Source organism: Pseudophryne corroboree, chromosome 1 (genome assembly GCF_028390025.1).
Source record: "Pseudophryne corroboree isolate aPseCor3 chromosome 1, aPseCor3.hap2, whole genome shotgun sequence".
NCBI classification, from domain to species: domain Eukaryota; kingdom Metazoa; phylum Chordata; class Amphibia; order Anura; family Myobatrachidae; genus Pseudophryne; species Pseudophryne corroboree.
Genome location: NC_086444.1, coordinates 44,878,072 through 44,904,768, shown reverse-complemented (window position 1 = coordinate 44,904,768; position 26,697 = coordinate 44,878,072). Strand labels below are relative to the sequence as shown.

At 46.1% G+C, this 26,697-nt stretch overlaps 1 protein-coding gene across 2 annotated transcripts in view; it reads left to right on the top strand.

Annotated features, from left to right (window-relative positions):
* ZBTB7C (zinc finger and BTB domain containing 7C) overlaps positions 1-26,697 on the top strand; it is a 359,497-nt gene that overhangs the window by 6,441 nt on the left and 326,359 nt on the right. Inside the window, exon 1 of one of the 2 annotated variants that reach the window (XM_063959057.1) lies at positions 3,608-3,876. The exons of the other annotated variant lie outside the window; for it this stretch is intronic. The gene's annotated coding sequence lies outside the window, so the exon portion shown is untranslated. Of the gene's footprint in view, positions 1-3,607; positions 3,877-26,697 lie in introns of those variants that run through there. 2 annotated transcript variants of the gene reach the window in all.

Below are 26,697 nucleotides of genomic sequence, written 5' to 3'. Positions count from 1 at the left end.
TGTGTGCAGTGTAGTGACAGATGACTTATTTGTGCAGTGTTGTGGCAGATGAGCTGGTTGTGTAGTGTAGTGACAGATGAGCAGTAGGTGTAGTGTAGTGGCACGGGGGTGGGGGGCTAGAGTGACACATGAGAAGGGAGGCTGGAGTGACACAAGGAAGGGGACTGTAGTGACACATGAGAGGCTGCTGGAGTGACACATTGGGGGGGGGGGGAGTGTGGAGTGACACATTGGGGGTGGTGGTCTGGAGTGACACATTGGGGGTGGTGGTCTGGAGTGACACATTGGGGGGGGGTCTGGAGTGACACATATAAGAGCTGCTGGAGTGACACATTAGGAGCTGCTGGAATGACACATTGTGGGGATTGGAGTGACACATGAGGAAGGAGGGCTGGAGTGACACATGAGGGTTGCTGGAGTGAGGGGGCTGGAGTGACACTTAAGGGGTGGCTGGAGTGACACGAGGGGTGGCTGGAGTGACACGTGAGTGGGCTGGAGTGACACATGAGAGGTGGCTGGAGTGACACATGAGGGGTGGCTGGAGTGACACATGAGGGGACTGGAGTGACACATGAGAGGTGGCTGGAGTGACACATGAGAGGTGGCTGGAGTGACACATGAGAGGTGGCTGGAGTGACAAATGAGGGGTGGCTGGAGTGACACATGAGAGGTGGATGGAGTGACACATAAGTGGTGGCTGGAGTGACACATGAGTGCTACTGGAGTGACATATGAGGGTTGCTGGAGTGACACATGAGGGGTGGATGGAGTGACACATGAGGGGACTGGAGTGACACATGAGAGGTGGCTGGAGTGACACATGAGGGGACTGGAGTGACACATGAGAGGTGGCTGGAGTGACACATGAGGGGTGGCTGGAGTGACACATGAGAGGTGGCTGGAGTGACACATGAGAGGTGGCTGGAGTGACACATGAGGGGTGGCTGGAGTGACACATGAGAGGTGGCTGGAGTGACACATGAGAGGTGGCTGGAGTGACACATAAGTGCTACTGGAGTCACACATGAGGGTTGCTGGAGTGACACATGAGAGGTGGCTGGAGTGACATATGAGAGGTGGCTGGAGTGACACAGGAGGGGTGGCTGGAGTGACACATGAGAGGTGGCTGGAGTGACATATGAGGGGGGGCTGGAGTGACACATGAGAGGTGGCTGGAGTGACACATGAGAGGTGGCTGGAGTGACACATGAGAGGTGGCTGGAGTGACACATGAGAGGTGGCTGGAGTGACATATGAAAGGTGGCTGGAGTGACATATGAGAGGTGGCTGGAGTGACACATGAGGGGACTGGAGTGACACATGAGAGGTGGCTGGAGTGACACATGAGGGGACTGGAGTGACACATGAGAGGTGGCTGGAGGGACACATGAGGGGTGGCTGGAGTGACACATGAGAGGTGGCTGGAGTGACACATGAGAGGTGGCTGGAGTGACACATGAGAGGTGGCTGGAGTGACACATGAGGGGTGGCTGGAGTGACACATGAGAGGTGGCTGGAGTGACACATGAGAGGTGGCTGGAGTGACACATAAGTGCTAATGGAGTCACACATGAGGGTTGCTGGAGTGACACATGAGAGGTGGCTGGAGTGACATATGAGAGGTGGCTGGAGTGACACAGGAGGGGTGGCTGGAGTGACACATGAGAGGTGGCTGGAGTGACATATGAGGGGGGGCTGGAGTGACACATGAGAGGTGGCTGGAGTGACACATGAGAGGTGGCTGGAGTGACACATGAGAGGTGGCTGGAGTGACATATGAAAGGTGGCTGGAGTGACATATGAGAGGTGGCTGGAGTGACACATAAGTGCTACTGGAGTCACACATGAGGGTTGCTGGAGTGATACATGAGGGGTTGCTGTAGAAACACATTGGGGGGACTGGAGTGACACATGAGGACTGCTAGAGTAACAGATGAGGAGCTGGTGGAGTGACACAGGATGGCTGGAGTCACACATGAGGAGCCCCCTCGCCCAGCCCTCCTCATGTGTTACTTCAGTCACCCCTCATGTGTCACTCCAGCCATACATCATGTGTCACTCTAGCAACTCTCATGCGTCACTTCATACCCCCTCCTCATGTGTCACTCCAGTCACCCCTCATGTGTCACTCCAGTCACCCCTCATGTGTCACTCCAGCCATACATCATGTGTCACTCCAGCAACTCTCATGCGTCACTTCATACCCCCTCCTCATGTGTCACTCCAGCCTCCCCCTCACGTGTCACTCCAGTAGTCCCCCATGTGGAGTGAAACATAAGGGGTGTCTGGAGTGACACATGAGGTGGGGGGCTTGAGTGACACATGAGGGGCTACTGGAGTGACACGAGGGCTGCTTAAGTGCCACATCAGCGACCGCCCCACCCACCTTCCTCATAATCCAGCCCTGTGGATCTCTGTGTACGGACACACATGGTAAACTTGTGCATACGGAACTCGCCAGAACTATCTTTCTGTGAAATTTGGCATTTTAAGGTGGCGACAATGAGGGCGCATGTAACCACCCTGAAATGTGGGGGCATCATGGACATGTATCTAGAGCTCCCTGCGATTCTATGCTGTGCGTATGGGGGAGGGAAGCCTGTTTCTGACCAATCTCTAGCACCTGGCATGGGTCTGGTGCAAGTGCCGCTGCTAATGATGGTTGCAGCTGCCGCGTAACATCAATAGACTGCGCTAGTTTCCGCTAGAAGACGCACAAACACCCGCATTAACCCTTCATAATCTCATATTAGCATAAGGTAGTAAATCCGGCTTCAGTGGCTGCCCGCACTTTGCATGTGAATCAGCCCCTCTGCAGAATCAGTGGTCCCTTCACACCAACATCTGAATGTGCGGTAGTACCGAGAGAGGACATTCGTACCACAAGTCCTATCATACCATCACCATAATCCGCCGCCTATTTCCATAGGGAAGTAACGAAACCATCAGCACCGCAGCGTATATAAACTATGATTTGCATTTGTGAATACGGCTCCCTCACTGCTTCCATACGAGGGGAAGTTTGCCGCACACTGGATAATATACATCACCGCAGCATGAAGTTTTCATTAGCAGGGCCAGTTAAAGGGCAACGCGGGAGCCCCATGGAAGAATAATCCTGTTTTATTATTACGCCGATGTGCTTCCTGACAGTCTGCGCTCATCTGGAGGCAGAGGAGGGAATAAGAAAGACGCAGAAATCCACATTATCTTCCTAAGATGATTACATGGTGCAGGCGGCGGGCAGAGTGTTCTAGGCAGAGAGATATTTCTGACACAAGACACCCAGAGCAGCGCACTTCCCTGCAGGGTGACCTTCCCCACGCCTCAGGGTGACTTATGTTACTTTTAATGAGAATAAGTGCGAGAGATGGAGGCTGGGAAGGCGCAGTAAGCGGCAGGAGAAGGGGACTTAGGGGAAATAAAGAAGAGATATAGGAGAGAGCCTGTGGGAGAGCGCGGAGGGCGTCTGTGGGAGATGAGACGATAGACACAGGAAGGGACAGACATAAAAATAAATAAATAAGTGAGACAAAAAAAAAATAAAAAAATAAAAGAGCCAAGTAAGGAAGGGGAGGTGGAGGAGAAAGTGAGGGAGGGAGAGACACCGAGACAGGGAGAGATGTAACCAGGGACCAGTCAGACTGAGATCACAGAGGCTGAAGCCATGGGCAGGGAGGCTGGCAGCCAGTGCAGCACATCCGGCCTGTTCTGTACAGAACATCTCAGCTGATCACCTCTGGAAGACAGGAGGAAGCGCTGAAGACATTACCCTCATTGCATCCTGTGATTAGCAGCTGGAGGGAGCAGACCGCCGGTTCCTGAGAGCTGTGATAGACACCCACTGGCTGACACACACAGCACAGCAGATTAAAGGTGGGCAGCCTCATCCAGGCCAATTCCATTCAGTGTCTGCACCGTGCTGGCAGCATGCATGCATTGCACGGGCACTTGAGGATTGCATATTTGTTGTAGGGCTGTAAAGTTCATCTCTGCAGATGATGGAAGTTAGGGCAACAACCACCCTTCTCCCCCAGCCAGAGTTTGGAGTTTGCACCCCCTGGTAGTGAGACTGTCTGGGTTAAGGTTGCATATAATAGAGTACAGTTCATCAGGAAGGATATGAATCTCCTGGGCACCTGTGAGCCATGATAATCTGTCCATGCACAGTATAACTTCTACAGCCACAGTAGCACTGATGTAAGGGGGCAGTACTGCACCTGCGTAATGCCCCCTGTTATTGTATCCTCAGAGCTTTCTGCTGTGTGAGTTTTATTAATTGCACTTTGCACACGTGCTGCAACTTATTGCTGCCTAATAAGACGTGGAGAAAAATAAATGCAGTTGATAAGCAGCACTTAAACATGCCGCCTTACTGGTTATAGATAGACTATTTCATTAACTTTCCTCCATTATTATTTAGTATTGTAGTTTATTTATATAGCGCCAACAATTGCACAAGGCAATTGTACAGAGAATATTTGTCTTTGGAGCTGACAGTCTAAAGGATGATTTCAGTTGCATTAATGTTATTTGGAACTCTGGAGTGTGGAACTATATACAATACTTTATACTGTAGGATGTCTGTAGGGCTACAAAGCTTCTTATGTTTATTTATACAGTATATTAGCATCATTGACTTGTATTGTATCTGTGCATTTATTGTGCTATACCTTATTACTTGTCACGTGTGCAAGGAGAAATATACAGCCGGGAAACATACTGTAAGGGAGACAAACCCTAGATCAGCAGAAACAGGTTTTTTCACCGGAGACAGAGCTTCATCTTATTTAAGAATCCCCAGGAGAACGACGCTGTCGTTATCACCAGGTGTCACCAGTAACTATCTGTGTCGGTTTCCTCTGGCGATAAGCCTATTTAAGAAGGATCGCACCGGTGTAGCCGCCATAATCCTCTTATCTTTATCAGCATCTCACAGTGGTAATATAACAGGGGCAGGGCAACAAAACAAGGCTTTACTGGGGTTCAGTATGATTTACCGACGGACACAATACCGACACGGTCAAAATACCGACATTCCTTATATCGACATGTTCAAAATGCCGACATAGTCAGAATACCGACAGTTGAAATGCCGACATGTCAAAATGCCGACATGTGTATTGTGTCCGTCTGTAAATCAACTGCTACCACTTTACTGCATTAAATAGCTAATTTTTCTGAAGTTAATTACAGATTGATTCAGCTTTTATTTTCTATTGTTTTTATTTATTTATTTATTTTATAATCAAAAGTGTCGCTGTAAACTATGGACCAGACTTCCAGCGCACAGCGCATGAGTGAGCTAGTAAGCTGGGCCCCGCATACGGATTTGCGTCCATACTGACCTGTTGCGGCACTACGGTCAGCCTCACTGGTGTCGGAAACACCTGATAACATAACAAACCTAACACAAGAAAAAAAATAATAATATTTCAGAAATGCATGTTTCAATTTTTTTTGAAAATAATAGTTTTATTAAATGTTTTAAACCCAAATCTGAGCTTTTTACTCCATTGTGCATACTCAAGTCGGTTCCTGAAATCACACATTGCAAAGGCTGGCCCGACAAGCCGGTGAGTTAACGCTTATTGCTCCAGACCAATATCGCCAGGGCAGCAGAGAATTGCGCAGAACGGTAAATGGGTTTCTATCAGAATAATTGGCGACTGACTACATACAAAGCGCATGTAAAGATAAAGACATTGGGGGTCATTCCGAGTTGTTCGCTCGTTATTTTTTTGTCGCAACGGAGCGATTAGTCGCTAATGCGCATGCGCAATGTCCACAGTGCGACTGCGCCAAGTAAATTTGCTATGCAGTTAGGTATTTTACTCACGGCATTACAAGGTTTTTTCTTCGTTCTGGTGATCGTAATGTGATTGACAGGAAGTGGGTGTTTCTGGGCGGAAACAGGCCGTTTTATGGGTGTGTGCGAAAAAACGCTACCGTTTCTGGGAAAAACGCAGGAGTGGCTGGAGAAACGGAGGAGTGTCTGGACGAACGCTGGGTGTGTTTGTGAAGTCAAACCAGGAACGAAACTGACTGAACTGATCGCAGATGCCGAGTAAGTCTGGAGCTACTCAGAAACTGCTAAGAAGTGTCTATTCGCAATTCTGCTAATCTTTCGATCGCAATTTTGATAAGCTAAGATTCACTCCCAGTAGGCGGCAGCTTAGCGTGTGCAAAGCTGCTAAAAGCAGCTTGCGAGCAAACAACTCGGAATGAGGGCCATTGTGACTACCGATTCCATTGCGCTGCGACAGTCGGACAACTGACATTTGCAAGAAGGGTAATATGAGGTTACTGGGCTCGCCGGGCCTCAGCCAGCCTCCGTCAGGCAGCCAGTCTTGCTTATAATACTCTGAAACCACAGCTGCTCTCTCTGCACTTGAGCCCCGCTTCTGTACTGGCCGAATTGTCAATGATCACTAATAAATAGATATAAGTGCAACCCATCATAAGTGGTTGAGCCCCTTTGTGTTTTTAGATACAGACACAAACCTTGTCCGCTGTGCTTCATTTGCCAGGGCCGCCTTTTAGTTGTAGGCATGCCCTTGCCCTATCATGGCTTCTGTCACTTTGTTGGCACTTATGGCCATTTGGATTTGTGGCCAGGGACTGCTGGGCGTCGAGTGTTTTATAAATGTGGTTTAATATGTTATATCACTGCGCTGTGTGCAGTTAGAGAATTATGGACTGCACGTTTATAGGACTGCATGTTTACAACGCATGGACAAAGCACTGCTGAAGTGAAGAAGGGCCATGAAGAGGAGCAGGCTCTGTGCATCTTGAAGACAAGATGAGAGGGGGCTGGAGGGACAAGAGAGGTGGGGAAGCTACTGGAGGGATACAGGGCATGGAGCTGCTGGAGGGACAGAGGCAGAGATGTGTATAAGGGGCACTGCTGTGGTCATGATGTGTAAGGGGCACAACTACTGTGGGCATTTAGTATATAAGCAGCACTACTGTGGGCATTATGTGTATAAGCAGCACTATTGTGGGCATTTAGTATATAAGCAGCACTACTGTGGGCATTATGTGTATAAGCAGCACTACTGTGGGCATTATGTGTATAAGCGGCACTACTGTGGTCATTATGTGTATAAGCAGCACTACTGTGGTCATTATGTGTATAAGCAGCACTACTGTGGGCATTATGTGTATAAGCAGCACTACTGTGGGCATTATGTGTATAAGCGGCACTACTGTGGTCATTATGTGTATAAGTGGCACTACTGTGGGCATTATGTGTATAAGCAGCACTACTGTGGTCATTATGTGTATAAGCGGCACTACTGTGGGCATTATGTGTATAAGCGGCACTACTGTGGGCATTATGTGTATAAGCGGCACTACTGTGGTCATTATGTGTATAAGCAGCACTACTGTAGTCATTATGTGTAAGGGGCACTACAACTGTGGACAGTATGTGTAAGGGGCACTGCTACTGTGCAAATTGTGTATAAGGAGCACTACTATGGGCATTGTGTATAAGGGGTACTACTGTGTGGCATAACATGAGTGACGTAACCTAAATAAGGGGCATTACTATGTGGCGTAATATGAATCAGGGGTACAGTAATGTGAATAAGATTCTGCTGTGTGGTGTAATTTGATTTTGGGGGTACTATTGTGTGACCACACTGCTTCTTTGTGAGATCAATGTCCCTTTATAAAGTATGGGAAGTAGGGTACTAAGTTATAGTTTGCAGGGGGATGCTGAAAACACTAGCACCGGCCCTGTCTCCTTAATGTGAGGGGAGGGGGAGGTAGGTGGTGGGGTAAATGACTTCCACCACCTCTCCAGGACCACTTTAAGCCATGGTGACACTGTAAAGAAATCCGTAGCTGTGTATCTTTGGCGTTTTCAGCATAGCTGTACGTGTTAGATTCTGTTTCTCACAGGTTTTCATACAAAAAAATAACACAGGCCCTTAATGCAAGGAGTTGAGCTGAATTATCAAGTAGAAGTTTCCTTAATAAAACGGCGGTAGACACGGCGTGTCCCGTACGTGACAACTACATTTTGTGATATTGTGTTGTGTATAACAGATAATTTTTTTTCCTACCTAAAAAGTAAGCCTAGTTACTAGTTAGGCACTTTGATATAATATCAATCTTTTTAAGATAACAACTTCCTAGTGTTACGGTTTAACAAAAATTGATTTGTTAAAACTTGTACAAATGTCCCGTGCGTGATGGTGGAATGGCCCTTCCCCACATGCAGAGGATATGCCTCAATGCGTCCGCACCGCAACGATCCATATGCTTGGCGAAACAGCCGCCATGACTATCAGTGCGACTTGCACACGCCCAGCCCTTGGTGCAAGAGATCCTTCTGAAAACAGGTCTCTGCATTGTACGCGATTCTGTTTAAACACAATTAATAAACTTAGCTTATGTGTGTACGCCCGGTAACCTCCCCGTTACGCCCCTTCAGCCACAAATTGAGATGCATAGCGTGAAAATGCGCAAGGTCCACGCAAGGTAGGTAAACATGGGTAAGGTATGATTTGGAAAAGGGGGGGGGGGGACCTGGATTGCACATCCTATTACTAAAGATATCAAGAGGTGCTATCATGCTGAGGCTTCTAATACTATGCTGGAGGAAGAGAAATGCAGGTGCACACTCCTAGCGCTAAGAACACAGATAGTAAAAATAATTTAAATAAACTCTCACAATTAGCATGTTCTTAGTGCTTAGAGTGTGCATCTGCATTTCTCTTCCTCCAGTAAGGTATGATTTGTCAATGTTCATCATGTAAACACGGATAGAAATTAGTCGACATTTTGTCTCTAATAAGGACCAACGGCGTCCTCCGGGTCCTGCCGGTCATGTGACTTCCGGCAAAATCATCTGATTGAGCGGTGTTTTGGAAAGTACAGTCCCGCAATCCCTAGCCCTAATCCCTACTACACCTCCCTCTGTTGCATAAACCACACCTTATTATTGTATCAGCAGATTAATGGTTTAAATTGACTTGCGTTGTGTTTTAATGTAACATATTATGTAGTAACAGTTGCAGTGCTTATATATAAATATGTGTGTATTATTTTTGTGTAATGTATGAGCAGAGGTCACAGCTCCTGCCACTGTGACCTCTGACAGTGCGAGTGCTGAACTGCTAAAGTAGAAAGAAGATGGGTATTGGGCGTAAATTTATAAAACATCGGGTTTGGGGTGATTTCCAAACGGTTTTGCATACCAACCAAAACCGGGCATTTACTAAAAGCAAAACCAACCAAAAACCAGACTTTAGAACACTGTATCAACTATAGATACTTATACATAGAAAAGAATTGCAGAATTACTAAATATCGGTTTTAAAACTGACCAAAAACCGACGCCAAAACAACACGTCGCATCCTATGCACAGTGTCTCCTGGCTCCAGTCTTCAGAGACTCTCCTGTGTCAGTGCTCCGTGGAACTACAGGCACCAGCTATCCAGTTTGGATGCAGCTCCATCTGCATTCTGCTCCAGCATTCACTAGCAGTCAGAGACTTTCTCCAGGTGCTGCATTATCACGCTCACCTGCTCATTAGAGCGTTGTGCTATTCCACCTGCACTAGGAATCCTGCTCTAATAGGCCCTACACACTGGGCGATAACACTCAAAGATATGAACGATCTCGTTCATTAATGAACGAGATCCCGTTCATATCTTTGAGTGTGGAGGCACCAACGATGAACGATGCGCGGCCCCGCGCTCGTTCATCGCTGGTGCCCCGTCGCCTGTGCATGCAGGCCAATATGGACGATCTTGTCCATATTTGCCTGCACTTCGATGGAGCCGGGTGACGGGGGGAGTGAAGAAACTTCACTCCCCTGTCACTGCCCAACCCCCCCCCCCGCCGGGTCGCCCGTCGGCCGTATCCGCCGTCGGGCAGCTCGGCGGCGGATCGCTCAATGTGTAGGGCCCTTTACTCTCAGTCTGTCTCCTGCTAAGCCAAACCTGGTTCCATTGCTGCCAAGTATACCTACTGCCTAACTAGTTCAGCCTCAGCTCACCATCGGTACTCAGACTGATTATCGATTGCTTCAGTTCACCATCAGTTTTCAGGCCGCCCATCGATTGCTCCAGTTCAATATCGGTTTCCAGGTCGATTATCGGTTGCTCCAGTTTACCATCTGTTCCCAGACCGATAGTTGTTCAATCCCTGTTGATCATCGGTTTCCAGACTGAACATTCTCCAAGCGACTTTTCTATTAACCAGAGACTCTATCAGCTTCCACGCTGATTTCTATGCACATGGGGGGTCATTCCGACCTGGCCGCACGCAGCGGTTCTTCGCTGCGGTGCGAATGGGTCGGAAATGCGCATGCGTGGCAGACGCATTGCGCACATGCGTCGTTGCCCGGCGATGATCGTTGCTGGCCCGCGACGCCGCCAGCGAGAAAAGTGATCTCAGCGGCGACTGCAAGAAGACTGACAGGCGGGAGGCGTTCCGGGGCGGATACTCACCGTTTTCCAGGCATGGAGAGTCCAACGCAGGCGGATCCAGGCGTTTGGAGGGCGGATGTCTGACGTCAGGACCGGGACCTTCATCGCTGGATCCGTTGTACTGGGTAAGTAGCTGTAGGGCTGGTCTTGTTTTGCAGCAATATTTTTTAGTTACCACCATTGCAATTGTGTATACTTAGCCTATGTTTGAACACCGAAGTCCCAGCTATCCAGGTGCGGTATCCGGCCTTTAGGTCGACAGCACTCATTAGGTCGACCACTGTTGGTCGACACTCGTTAGGTCGACATGGTCACTAAGTCGACACATGAAAAGGTCAACATGAGTTTCACTTTTTTCTATTTTTGGGAACTTTTTCATACTTTACGAGCCACATGGACTACGATCGGGAATAGTAACCAGCGAGGCACCTTGCACGAAGCATGGCGAGCGAACACAGTGCACTAATTGGGGTTCCCGGTCACTTTACAAAGAAAACGACACCAAAAAAATATAAACAAACTCATGTCAACCTTTTTCCATGTTGACCTAATGACCGTGTCAACCTATTTCAGGTGTCGACCTAGTCACTGTCGACCAATAGTGTTCAACCTAATGACTGTCCACCTAGTTACTGTTGACCCTATGATCCACACCCCCAGGTGCAAGCAGACACAAGCGGCAGAAAAACTCAAATCCTCAAATGGGCAGGGTGGGCACGGGGTGCTGCAAACCCAGTAATCGTGGCCCTGCCCCAGCCCTCCGCCAACCTCATTCTCTCAAGATTCCAGTATTGCTCCCAGGGGCGCCAGAATGTTTTGAGGTTGCTGGGGGCGCAGAAAAAAATTACATATTTCTGCTACCCCCCCCCCAAGCCCCCCTATCCCAGTGCGGAGAGGCAATTACCTTTGAATCCCCGCTGCGACTCCTCCTTTAAAAAGTCTGCTGCCATAGCGTACTAACCCCATGCTCTGTCCTAGACGGCTTGTCACAAATTCATTACTGGGGGAGGCGTGGCCTTGCCGAGCCTGCTGGGATATCCCCGCCTCCTCCCAGTAATGCATCTGTGAAGGGCCGGCTAGAACAGGACATGGGGTTAGCACGCTACGGCAGACCGCTGGGATCCGGAGCTAAGCGCTCCCTCTCCCAAGCGCCTACCCATCTTTTCTATGACTTCCTCCTGGAATTCTGGGAGTGCAGGCATGGCTGTATTATCCATAAGGCTCACTAGACTGAAGCCTAGGGGCCCTGCAGGGACTAGGGGCTCAACATTTATTTGGACCAATAGCGCACCAGCATTAAATCAAAAGAGAAAAGGAAGAATGATTGCGCTGCGAGAAGAGAGGTCATCAGACTTTATTTCACCTGGGTATCGGTCCCCATGTGAATACTGAAAGTGTAAATGATGGCATAAGCTCTGCTTCATAAGCTGTAGTGGGGTGAAAGATTGAAGTAATGGAGGGGCCGAATACCTGAAAGCCTAGGGGCCCGGCCATGGGTTAATACGGCCCTGAGTGCGTGCGGGCAAGTACGCTGGAATCTACTTGCGTGGGTACAATCACACAATTTATATGTACATCTTCAAAGTTTGTGTCAGTGAAAGTGATTTCTCAGCCATGTCCCAGTGAGAAAATTGCCGTCCTCCTCTCCCAGATGGCGTAAAGAGGCAGCGGAGAGGACGACGTGCGCTACACATCAGGAAATATTACGTCCAGAAAGGAAATATTCAAGCTGTGCAATAAATGACATTTGGCATGTGTGCGGAGGAAGTGGGAAATAGTGAGAGTGGCCGCTGTGTTTATAGGGAAAGGTGTGTCCTGAGTGAGATATATTTATAGGTTCTCTGGATGGGAAAAATCCTCTCCTAGAATTTTAATTCACTTTATGTAATGTGTGATTTTTTTTTTGTTTTGCCCCCACTACAGATAACAACTGCGCTTTTTTTTGACATTTTGAAGGCAAGGGAATACGTTTTTCTTGGTGGGGTGAAATGGGGGGGGGAGGTGGCGGCTGGTTTGACACTGGCGCACATCACCTGAGACTATTATCCAGCGAGTGGGAGGGGTAAAATTGAGACCGCTGCCCATGTGCTGCAATTTTCTCAGCGGTTTTGCTTTAAGAAATCCGGTGCTTTCTAACCCACTTAAATATATTTGATAAGTATCGGAGGTCTTACTAAATCGATACCTGATACATTTACAAACCTTCCCCCAGAGTTTACTGGATAAACATTCTGATACTTTGCATGACAACACGGGACAAGAGATGTACCAAGTCTTCTAAATAGCGGATCAGTGGAGAAGTTGCCCGTGGCAACAAATCAGCTTTTACCTATCATTTTATAGAATGTCCTCAATAACTATGACCTCAATGCTGTTTGGTTGCTATGGCAACTTCACCGCTCTATAGAAGGCAGGATACAACTCATCTTATGTTCCTTTGGAAATTATGAGGGTCCCTTTAGGGAGAAGACCATTCTTCCAGCTTCGACCACGTAATGGGGGAGATGTATAAAAACCTTGGAGAGAAATAAAGTGGACGGAGATAAAGTACCAACCAATCAACACAGCATGTAACATGACAATTAGAAGCTGGTAACCTGGTACTTTATCTCTCTCCAAACTTTATTAAATACCCCGCACAGTGAGAACAGAACAGCATCAGGTTAGTGGAGATGAGGGGGGGGGAGGGGGTAACTGGTATAGTTGGGGAAAGTTTGTAAATTGTGTGTTGGTTTTGGTATGAAGGTGAGTTAAGATGAAGGGCTTAATGCTTCTTTAGGGGGGGGGGGGGGTGTTAATTGTCACAAAAGGTTTTTTTTATTAGTGGAAGGTACGGTAATGTCTGTGGAATTACTGATGTGGATAGGGAATGTTTGTATGGGGAATAATGGGAAATGGGGCTGCTATGATCATCCTGAAGTAGTTACTTATTTTTTAGGAGGGATTTTTTTGTTTGTTAGGATGAGGTGACATTATGTGGCAGTCTCAAAAGTACTCTGTATTCTATGGTGGTCTGTTATATGTCGGTTAGTGCTCATGGTGGCCATTCACATGCTCCGAATTATATGGCAGTCAGTGCTCTCTGTATTATATGGTGGCCATTCACATGCTCTCTGTATTAAATGGCGGCCAGTGCTCTCTGTATTATATGGTGGTCAGTCACATGTTCTATGTATTACATGGCGGTCAGTGCTTTCTGTATTATATGGTGGCCAATCACATGATCTATGTATTACATGGCGGTCAGTGCTTTCTGTATTATATGTCGGTCAATCACATGTTCTATGTATTACATGGCGGTCAGTGCTTTCTTTATTATATGGTGGTCATTCACATGCTCTGTGTATTATATGGCAACCATTCACATGTTCTCTGTATTATATGGCAGTCATTCACATGCAATCTGTATTATATGGCGGTCATTAACATCCTCTCTATTATATGGCAGCCACTGAAGTGGTCTTCGCAGAGCTTGACAGTCACAAAAATGCTTTCTGTAGTATAAAGGTAGTCACAAAAATGCTCTCTATAGTATATAACGATTACAAAAAAGCTCTTATTAGTATATTGCTGTCACAGCAATGCTCTTAAGATTGTATGGCGATCACAAAAGTGCACTCAGGATTGTATAGCAATTACAAATATGCTCTCAGTGTTTAACGATCACAAAAATGCTCTCAGTAGTATATGGCAGTCAAAAAAATGCTCTCAGGATTGTATGGTGGCCAAAAAAATGGGAAGGGGAGGTGCGTACCTTATCAGAGTTGTATGTACCTATTGCACTTACCATTAGGTGGATGTAACTGGGCGACAGCAGGATAGGTTTGCTATGACGTGCCGACGGAATTGCAGGCACTGCAATCAGGAGGCTTAAACCAAAGGAGACCAGAAAGAAACAAATAAAATGTTGGTTATATAAATACTGTTTTTTTTCATTGCAGTTTTCTTATAAGCTAATTTTCCCGGCTATCTCTCACACAGATAATGGACACTGGCGGAATTACTAGCTTTAGAGACACTAGATGAAATATTATTTCAGTGAGCACCAGGCTGCTTAATATTATCCTGGTAACCACAGCCACGGTCCCAGGGAGAGACCAATGTGATATTCGCACATATATCCCACCCCACCCCTTCCTCCGGGACAGAGCCAATGCAGAATAGCGCAGGCCTATTAATGAAGGGTGGGGGGCGGGGGGGGGGGGGGGCTACACTGTGTTTCTTCAGTATGACATACAGCGGCTGCGATTACAGTTATCTGTCACAATCATCTCTGTATTTTTCCACAATTGTGTATTTTTTGTATTCAAAATGCTGAAAAAACATCAAATTATGTTTTCAAATCATGTTTTTCTTTCAATTTCCCCACTGACTTAGCCGTTGACATATGTGGAGGTGTGAATCTCGCCTGAAAATTGCTGATTTCACAAAATCACCGTCTATTACATTCAGCCCCTTAGCAATTTCCTGACTACGGTGCCCCCCTACCACCCACCCACAACAAGCTCCCCTGTAATGCCGACCCGTCTGCTCCCTCCCGCATGGGGCACCTGGAAAGTCGGTAAGCCTAGGTTAGGTTCTACCACAATTACTTCTAATGTGAAAGTGGTAACAGCATCCAGAAGAGAATAGTGTCAGGGGTATATTTACTAAAGTGCGAGTTTATAGATGTGGAGATGTTGCCGATAGCAACCAGATACTAGCTATTATCTTCTAGAAAGTGCTAGACAAATAATAAGTAGAATCTGATTGATTGGTTGGTTGCTATGGGCAACATCTCCACTTGTATAAACCAGCACTTTAGTAAATATAACCCTCATATTCTGTGGTTTGGTACTTGTTTGTATAAGTATCACACTGTGGGGGTCACTCAGTAATTTGCACACCACCGTACAGGCAGCGCCGGCTTAGGGTGGTGTCATTATGGCAGCGGGCTAATACATGATAATTATTTAGTTGTGCTGGCAGTATTGGTCTGCAGAGGCGCATTCGTTCCTGGTGATTGACGCAGGTAGTGGTTACATTGAGTGGTATTAGGAGGAAGTAGTGTCCTATGGAGGGAGAGGTTGGATCGGACCTGCATTCGGTAGGGATGATCCTTACAGCTACCACTTACTGTATTCCTGTCAGCTAATCCATTAGTAGCACGGACACTGACATCAGCCGTGTGCAGAGAGTGACCTCACACAGGGGTGATTACAATGCTTCCTCCCTAATTACTATCTGTGTCACAGTTCGGAGGGAACCACCCAAGGACATCTCCCCGCTGTCACAGCTATAGCGGCTGAGCCTGCAGAGCTCATTGTTTACTGTACATAGAGTGGCAGGCGGGGTCCCTGTACTTCTGGAAACATTCATTACACAGTCGGGAGATGTATCCAGTAAATTTACTTTCAGATAATAGAAATAAATGACAAGAGCAGGACACATTTTAATTAAGATCAGTATAATGAATGACAGGCTACAGCGATGTTGGTCTGACGGATAGTACTGGTTCGTGGTAAAGCATACATAGATTCCTCGCTGTATGATATCACTGTGGGGTCTTCTACAAAACGCGTACATGTAACCGGACTTAGGGGTCTATTTACCCCGCCTTGGATGGAGATAAAGTGCCAGCCAATGAGCTCCTAACTGTCATTTTTCAAACACAGCCTGTGACATGTCAGTTAGTAGCTGATTGGCTGGTTCTTTAACTCCATCTAAAGCTTAGTAAATAGACCCCTTAGCCTCCAAATTGCAGTCATAAAATGCGTTCATTAAAATAGCCGCAACACAAATGCGTACATAAGCAAAGGTCCAGCTAACGCAGTGTGCGTGCAGGTCTGCCCCAATAACACGTGCGCAAGGTTTACGTCTCATATGCCCATACTGTTTTAATCAATTATATTGTTTGCAAAATACGCATTTGCTAATAGGTGTCAATTAAACCTAAAAACTGGCCCCCGATACGTACAGTATATATAGATACAGTTCCCCATTCCTCGTACAGGAAAGTAAATGGCTAGGGGGCTATTTATTATCCATAAAAGCTTAAATACTGGCCCCATTCATTAAACAGGTAACGCTGGAGCACTAAAACCTTCCGCTTACCTGTCATTTCCGAAGCGGAACGTGTCCCCATACACTAGTATGGAGACCTCCGTATATCCCAATTAATCAAATTCTGAAAATATATAATTCAGATGGCGTCCATTCTCAGTGCCCTGCTCCTTCCTATGGAAAAGAGTCCTGGGTTGCAATGAAATCCCGACAGGGGTGAGCTAGGTATGTACTCCCGTGTCCCCTAACTCTACCCCTCCCTTCCCGCAGCCTAACCCTAACCTCCACCTGTGGTGCCTAACCCTAACCTCCCCCATTGTAACCTAAACCTAACCCCCCTTTCCCAAAACCTAACCCTCCCCCCTTAGTGCCTAAACCTAACCTCCCCCGGTGGTGCCTAACCCTCCCCCCTCACACCCCCCTTCTCTGCAGTCTAACCCTAACCTCTGCCCTCCCACAGCCTAACCCTAACCTCTCGGGGTGGCGTCTAAACCTAACACCCCCAACCCTAAACCTAAATCTCCCACTATACTCACGATTGGGGATGCTGGCTGTCGGGATTCCGGTGTCGGTGTCCTGACCTTTTTGGGATTCCGGTGTCGGTATTCTGACAGGTGTCGGGATTCTGGTGTAGATATACCGGCTGCCGGGATCCCCGACAGCTGGCATCTTGACCGGATCCCGCAGGGACAGCTGTATGTGTACTAAGCAGCCAGGAAACACACCAGTCCAGGGTTTTTGTGCAGTCTAGCCGTAACTACGTTTATACTGTAGTGCAGTACAGAACACAAAATATTAAATAAATACTAGCCTGTCTGTGCTCTAACTAAACAGAATGCCCCCACCACAAACATAGACATATACATAGTGTCAGCATCCAGAGTCTTACCTCCGGTTCTGCGGCCTTCCTGTTAGCTGGCTGGTGTGGCTGCGCCGGATAGGAGCCGCGGCAGCGAGGTCCTCCGGTGCGGCTGTCGGGTGTCTGGAGGCCGGGGTCCGGGTCCTGGGCCGGAGGTGTCTGTTTCCAAGTGTTCTGTTGCTGGAGTGCGGCATCTGGGAGGCTGAGGCCTGAGGTAGTGGCTGTGTGCTGGTTCCACATATGTCCTCTGTGCAGGGAGCCGCCATGTTGGAGACTAAGCCAAGCCAATATGTATCCCAGTTCGCATCCAGCCAATCCGGTGCAGTCTTCCCTTATAAAAAGGGGTTGATGCTTAGTCATGGTGCCAGTGCTTCAAGTTAGTTGCTGCTGTAAGGTGCTCAAGCTCTGTGCTCCCAGGTTAACCCCTGGTATCCTGGTTCTGTTGTGGCTGCCCGTGGTCAGTTCTGTTATTGCAGTCCTTTGCTTCCAGTCCACCTGCTCTTGCGGTTCAGCTGCTGGGTCCTCTATCTGGTAGAGGGTCTCCGTTTGCTGATGGTGCTCACAGCGATCCTCTCTTCAACATTGTTCATCAAGTCGTCTCTTCATTCAGTGTTCTTCAGCATCGTTTACAAATCGCAAGTCATCTCTTCATTCACTGTTCTTCAGCATTGTTTACAAATCACAAGTCATCTTTTCATTCAGTGTTCTTCAGCATCGTTTACAAATCACAAGTCATCTCTTCATTCAGTGTCCTTCAGCATCATTTACAAATCACAAGTCATCTCTTCATTCAGTGTTCTTCAGCATCATTTACAAATCACAAGTCATCTCTTCATTCAGGTTCTTCAGCATCGTTTACAAATCACAAGTCATCTCTTCATTCACTGTTCTTCAGCATTGTTTACAAATCACAAGTCATCTTTTCATTCAGTGTTCTTCAGCATCGTTTACAAATCACAAGTCATCTCTTCATTCAGTGTCCTTCAGCATTGTTTACAAAACACAAGTCATCTCTTCATTCAGTGTTCTTCAGCATTGTTTACAAAACACAAGTCATCTCTTCATTCAGTGTTCTTCAGCATCATTTACAAATCACAAGTCATCTCTTCATTCAGGTTCTTCAGCATCGTTTACAAATCACAAGTCATCTCTTCATTCACTGTTCTTCAGCATTGTTTACAAAACACAAGTCATCTCTTCATTCAGTGTTCTTCAGCATTGTTTACAAAACACAAGTCATCTCTTCATTCAGTGTTCTTCAGCATCATTTACAAATCACAAGTCATCTCTTCATTCGGTGTTCTTCAGCATCATTTACAAATCACAAGTCATCTCTTCATTCGGTGTTCTTCGGCATCGTTTACAAATCACAAGTCATCTCTTCATTCACTGTTCTTCAGCATTGTTTACAAATCACAAGTCATCTTTTCATTCAGTGTTCTTCAGCATCGTTTACAAATCACAAGTCATCTCTTCATTCAGTGTTCTTCAGCATTGTTTACAAATTACAAGTCATCTCTTCATTCAGTGTTCTTCAGCGTCGTTTACAAATCACAAGTCATCTCTTCATTCAGTGTTCTTCAGCATCATTTACAAATCACAAGTCATCTCTTCATTCAGTGTTCTTCAGCATCATTTACAAATCACAAGTCATCTCTTCATTCAGGTTCTTCAGCATCGTTTACAAACCACAAGTCATCTCTTCATTCAGGTTCTTCAGCATCGTTTACAAACCACAAGTCATCTCTTCATTCAGTGTCCTTCAGCATCATTTACAAATCACAAGTCATCTCTTCATTCAGTGTCCTTCAGCATTGTTTACAAGTCACAAGTCATCTCTTCATTCAGTGTTATACAGCATTGTTTACAAATCACAAGTAATCTCTTCATTCAGTGTTCTTCTGCATCGTTTACAAATTATTTATTTATTTATTACCAGTTATTTATATAGCACACACATATTCCGCAGCGCTTTACAGAGAATATTTGGCCATTCACATCAGTCCCTGCCCCAGTAGAGCTTACAATCTATATTCCCTATCACATGTACACGCACACACATTCACGCTAGGGTTAATTTTGTTGAGAGCCAATTAACCTACCAGTATATTTTTGGATTGTGGGAGGAAACCGGAGTACCCGGAGGAAACCCACGCAAGTACGGGGAGAATATACAAACTCCACACAGTTAGGGCCATGGTGGGAATCGAACCCATGACCTCAGTGCTGTGAGGCAGTAATGCTAACCATTACACCATCCGTACAAATCACAAGTCATCTCTTCATTCAGTGTTCTTCAGCATTGTTTACAAATCACAAGTCACTTCTTCTTTCAGTATTCTTCAGCATTGTTTACAAGTCACGAACATTTCGTCCTTCAGAATTCACTCAGACTTATCTCCTAGTCGTTGTGTATGATTGAGGTCTCAGTAAAGCTGAATTAATCTTTCTTCACCGTATCGTTCTCTTTCATTGTCCTCATTGCCTACCCCTCTACATCTTCGGGCCTAAGTCTTCAATCCATGAGTAAGAACTACATTCATCCACCTCGTTTCCTTCCTTTGCCGATAGCTGCTCCCTCAGTCAATTATCAGTCGTCAGATCCCCAACTCAAGCCAAGCGTGACACATAGTACTCAGTGTCATAAGAGTGTCTCTGGACAAACCTTCTGCCTGTTCCCCCAGGTTGTGAGACAGTGAGTCAAAACACTGAGACACTTACAGATGCAATTACGAATTAGCCTATTCTCAGGCTGAAAATGGGCCTAATGGATGGAGCCAAACCTCTCTATCCATCCATACCCCCAGGAACCCTTAACCGACTTTTACTAAAGAGCAAAGTCTACCGAGTCTGTTTTGCAGAAACAGACATTTTCCTGGGGGTTTTAAATCATATAGGTTAGAAACCTGGGACAAACATATCTCCCATTTATAACTTTATATATTCCTATGTATATGCACTGTGGAGCACCCACTTTTGACAGAATGCTATACATTACCTGTGGGATTCTGAAATTCTTCTATTAAGGGGTTACAGTTCATCTACAAAAAGATCTTGGTGCTAAACTATTACACAGATTGTGTTTTAGTAACTGTTGGACTGTTTCCAACTTTGGACATTTATATGATTTACAGCTAATACGACCGAATACAGAAGAACAATTTGAATCATTTGAATCTAGCGCACCATCTGTATGTGTGTGTGTGTGTATATATAAATATATATATATATATATATATATATATATATATTTACCACTATCCAATCCAAAGTCTGCTAAGACAATTCACATGACGCAACCCAGTAGATGTGTAACTTATGCCCAAGATCTGTCTTTCCCCGCGGTGCGTCCTCTCTGCCGGCTGCTCAGCTGTCACAGGGAAGGCTGGAGAGGAAACTGTGGTTAGATAAGACATGAGAAATCCAGATTTTAAATACATTTCTCCTTTTAGAACTAGCTATAAATATTCCAGTTTTCCACATTGATATATATAGTTAGTAACATCATTTTGCTTCTTGTGGTCACAGATTTGCTAAAACCGTGCATTATTGATCATTCTGATCTACACGCTGGTATAATTTATGGCTGCTTACTATTTCCCAAGTAGAAACTCTTTAGAATTGAAAGGGACAAATCTCAACATAATGAAAAAAGAATGTGACATAAAAAGATAATTAGTTTAAAAATTAATTATTGTTTTTTGGATTTATTTAGGTCATTGTTCTCTCTTGCATTATTTAAGGGTACGTCTTGCCTACACAACAGAGACAGCTGTGTTGTGGATTGAGATTTATTGTATGCTGATAATACAAACTAATGGTTCCCATACACTTTTGCGATGCCCCGCGACGCGACATCATGCGGCATCGCACCGGCAGTTCAGGTGCGATGAAATCGCACATGAACTGCCAAAGTGATTACTGCCAAAGTGATTACCATGCGACCATGCGATAGATCGTATGGTAATCACGTGATGGGCACATCACCGCCGAGTGGGAGCGGCCTCCGTCCGCTCCCGGCGGGTGCCCATCGCGCATTGCAGTGCGGTATATCGCATGTGTTTTTAAAACACATGCGATCACACTGCGATTCAATAAATATTAAGTGCAGCACATACTATCTTGAGATGCGAGACTTGACCGGCGTGCCCGCGCATCGCGTCGCAAGGTACTTAATGTGCATACAATCCTTCGATTTCTCTCACAGATCCGGTCGAAATCGAAGGTTAGCACCGATTATCTCACAAGTGTATGGGCACCATAAGCATTATAACATTGCATTGCTTTCCAAACTTATTGCTGAAGATAATTCCTTGAGATATTGGGGGATTTCCAATTAGCGCTAGTAATTGAATACCCCCCTGTAAAATTTGGCGCTGTATTCACAAATAATCCTATTAAAATCAGAATATTTATTGGCATGATACATCTAGCTAAGATTACTCGTTGGGTATGGTCATCTCCCATGCTATGATCCAGTCACGTGGTCTAACCTCTGAATGACCAGATCTGTCCAATTTGCTCACAGATTGTTTCTTGGACAAGTAACCCTGACCTTACACCTGTCCAGGGGACTCCCAAATTATGCAGAGTTCTCCTGTACTACCAGGGGAGTAGACCAATCTCCAGGGCCTGCCTACTTCCCCACCTCAGCATTGTGCAGCACTTGGTAGGCAAGTGATGATGTGAAACGCGTCACCATACACTCTGTTTGTCCCTCTTGGACCTCCCCTCCAATGACTTTCTGTCTGGGAGTCCTAAAATTACAGCAAGATATGCCAAGTATGGGTCCACCTTGCAGTTCGGCCTTACTGTGGGTGGCTGGATTGGTGTCACCAAACATGTACCTTTAGATCCAGATATTTGGTGTTAGAGAGAACATTTGGATCAGGCAGGTGCCTACGTTTCATCAAAATTAAAGGTGGGTTTGAGCTTTGCATCATCAAGTAGGAATACACTTACTGAGTAATCTTGCCGAAAACCACTGTTTACCGTGGTTTACGTGTCTTTCTGAAATAAACAACGTTTTTCCCTACTGAAGTTGCAGATGGGTAAGCGACCATCCTTGTGGGAGATTTACCTGCTCCCTCCAGATCCCAGAAGGTCCTTCCCTAATTTAGGACATCCCAAGACAGTTTTCCAAGACAGAAACCTGTCTTGAGGTCACCTATAGATTACTTTATGCCCTGAATTTAAATTGTGACCTTATAGATCTCCTTTACTTCAAATGGTCTTTCATCTCCATATTTCTCAGCCACGAGTACAGTAGTTTTAGATTAAAATTAGGCTCATTTCATATCGGTACATTAGTTGATCTGCAGAGGAACATTAAAATGTAATTTCTCAAATCCTGCATCACTGTCCATTAATTTGTCTCTCATTGCCGAAGGGACCTTGATATATGACTGAAAACCTGTCCAGTGTTTAATTCATTATTAATAAGCTTTCAGTCCTTGTTCCAGATACAGAAATATTGCAGAATATGTGCTTGATGAGAATATGTGGTCTGGCCTGAAAGTGATGGCTTTAAAGTGGATCTAAGCCTGAAAAAAAGAATATGAAATGATGGCTATTCTGTACTATCGCCAGTTTACATGCACGATTACTATGAAAATCGTTGGATGTTGCTTACTGCACAATGTCATATTTAAAGAGCTCAATGACCAAGTTTCACATCTTTTAGGCACCACAGCTGCAATGCACTGGGGGACCTAGAATTTACACTTTTGTCGCAGTTGTGGCAGGATGCGTGGCATGACTCTGCCATATCGGTCGCTGGTCTCTTGTCTGTTTGCTCGTCTTTGCGTCTTTTTTGCGCTGTTATTAGTATGCACGTTCACCATGTATGTTCTGGGTATGCAAACTGTTACATTAGCGATGTAAGAAAGTCGCCCATTTGCGTATTTGTGTACAAAAGACGCATGACGCCTCTTAGTCGCAGTTTTCATGGCCCGCCAAATGCGATTTAAAGACAGGTGTATGTGGACATAGCTTTATATATATCTATTAGAACTGGGCAAAGTTAGGAAGTGCGGCTAGGATAATCCGTTCCGTGGTCTGATTACAGAATTCATAATATCCATCCAGGGCTGTAACTAGGGTTGTGTGCAAGGCCCGAGGGAACAGAACAATTGCTGCAATAATGACACCTGAATCCAGCTTGCAGGTTGTAATGTCATGGCGTCACATATGCTTAGGGGGACTGGTGGCATGGCCGGCCCACAGCCTGGGGTGTGAAGGAACCCTGCTACGGCCCTGTACTCAGCTACATGCCCTAAGCTATAACTGATGCAAATAAAACACTAGCACAGCATTTATAATAATTCCACGTATACTAGTCTCAAATAGGAGGTGCCACCAGACTTCATAGCACCCCCTCCTGGAAGAATCGAGCTAGGGGCAGAAGTGCAATAAAAGAGAAGTTTGACATCCTTTATAATAAGGGCGCATTATGTGGGTGAGTGATCCAGTTCTGAGGCATTAACCCTGTGTTGTCTCACACCCTGTTGTTCTGCATGGTTAATAAACCAATCACTGGACTGACCTCCATTATACACCGCTGACACCTATCCACATAGGTTCTGCAAATAGCAGTCCCACCCGTTCCACCCCTTATCGTCACTAATGAGGCCAAACTTACAACAGAATGCTTTCCTCTTGATCAATGCAGAATGTAGGAAAGTCTGGGATGGACGGACCTGTGCAAAACTATGTAACACTCTGACTTTCCTCTGTCTTTCTGAGTTTGAGAGCTCGCAACATTCCTGATGTAAGCTGTGTGACTGCCACCTCCGACTCGTTGCCTGGCAACGCTGGCCGCAGCCGACATACTGTAGGTGTTACACCGTAGTTTGCTGTTTTAATGGAACTATATTTTTAGATTTCATTTCTGCATCAAATCGAAAAGAAGAACAGTTTGAGCAACAGATAGCAGCAGATTATCACCGCCTGGTCTTGCAGTGAGGGAGATGTAAAACATGAGGATGGCGGTGTTATACAATGTTATATGGCATGCCGCTGCTAATATATGCAGTGTGTTACTAGCACGTTGTTTGTGTTGGTTATGTACAGTAATTATTTCTCTAAAAAAGAAGATTCCATATAAACAAGGATTTGTAGCCTGGACATCAGTTTATCTGCGGATCCTGCGTTCTGTTCCCAACTGCCTCGAAGTAGTAGAAAATAAGAATTTACTTACCGATAATTCTATTTCTCATAGTCCGTAGTGGATGCTGGAAACTCCGAAAGGACCATGGGGAATAGCGGTTCCGCAGGAGACTGGGCACAAAAGTAAAAGCTTTAGGACTAGCTGGTGTGCACTGGCTCCTCCCCCTATGACCCTCCTCCAAGCCTCAGTTAGGATACTGTGCCCGGACGAGCGTACACAATAAGGAAGGATTTTGAATCCCGGGTAAGACTCATACCAGCCACACCAATCACACCGTACAACCTGTGATCTGAACCCAGTTAACAGCATGATAACAGAGGAGCCTCTGAAAAGATGGCTCACAACAATAATAACCCGATTTTTGTAACTATGTACAAGTATTGCAGACAATCCGCACTTGGGATGGGCGCCCAGCATCCACTACGGACTATGAGAAATAGAATTATCGGTAAGTAAATTCTTATTTTCTCTGACGTCCTAGTGGATGCTGGGAACTCCGAAAGGACCATGGGGATTATACCAAAGCTCCCAAACGGGCGGGAGAGTGCGGATGACTCTGCAGCACCAAATGAGAGAACTCCAGGTCCTCCTCAGCCAGGGTATCAATTTTGTAGAATTTTACAAACGTATTTGCTCCTGACCAAGTAGCTGCTCGGCAAAGTTGTAAAGCCGAGACCCCTCGGGCAGCCGCCCAAGATGAGCCCATCTTCCTTGTGGAGTGGGCATTTACAGATTTTTGGCTGTGGCAGGCTTGCCACAGAATGTGCAAGCTGAATTGTACTACAATTCCAACGAGCAATAGTCTGCTTAGAAGCAGGAGCACCCAGCTTGTTGGGTGCATACAGGATAAACAGCGAGTCAGATTTTCTGACTCCAGCCGTCCTGGAAACATATATTTTCAGGGCCCTGGCAACGTCTAGCAACTTGGAGTCCTCCAAGTCCCTAGTAGCCGCAGGCACCACAATAGGTTGGTTCAGGTGAAACGCTGAAACCACCTTAGGGAGAAACTGAGGACGAGTCCTCAATTCCGCCCTGTCCGAATGGAAAATCAGATAAGGGCTTTTACAGGATAAAGCCGCCAATTCTGACACGCGCCTGGCCCAGGCCAGGGCCAACAGCATGACCACTTTCCATGTGAGATATTTTAACTCCACAGATTTAAGTGGTTCAAACCAATGTGACTTTTTGGAACCCAAAAACTACATTGAGATCCCAAGGTGCCACTGGAGGCACAAAAGGAGGCTGTATATGCAGTACCCCTTTTACAACGTCTGAACTTCAGGGACTGAAGCTAGTTCTTTTTTGGAAGAAAATTGACAGGGCCGAAATTTGAACCTTAATGGACCCCAATTTCAGGCCCATAGACACTCCTGTTTGCAGGAAATGTAGGAATCGACCCCGTTGAATTTCCTCCGTCGGGCCTTACTGGCCTCGCACCACGCAACATATTTTTGCCAAATGCGGTGATAATGTTTTGCGGTTACATCCTTCCTGGCTTTGATCAGGATAGGGATGACCTCATCCGGAATGCCTTTTTTTCCTTCAGGATCCGGCGTTCAACCGCCATGCCGTCAAATGCAGTCGCGGTAAGTCTTGGAACAGACAGGGTCCTTGCTGAAGCAGGTCCCTTCTTAGAGGTAGAGGCCACGGATCCTCCGTGAGCATCTTTTGAAGTTCCGGTTACCAAGTCCTTCTTGGCCAATCCGGAGCCACGAATATAGTGCTTACTCCTCTCCATCTTATCAATCTCAGTACCTTGGGTATGAGAGGCAGATGAGGGAACACATACACTGACTGGTACACCCACGGTGTTACCAGAGCGTCTACAGCTATTGCCTGAGGGTCCCTTGACCTGGCGCAATACCTGTCGAGTTTTTCCCAACGGTTTATAATCATGTGGAAGACTTCTGGGTGAAGTCCCCACTCTCCCGGGTGGAGGTCGTGTCTGCTGAGGAAGTCTGCTTCCCAGTTGTCCACTCCCGGAATTGCTGACAGTGCTATCACATGATTTTCCGCCCAGCGAAGAATCCTTGCAGCTTCTGCCATTGCCCTCCTGCTTCTTGTGCCACCCTGTCTGTTTACGTGGGTGACTGCCGTGATGTTGTCCGACTGGATCAACACCGGCTGACCTTGAAGCAGAGGTATTGCTAAGCTTAGAGCATTGTAAATGGCCCTTAGCTTC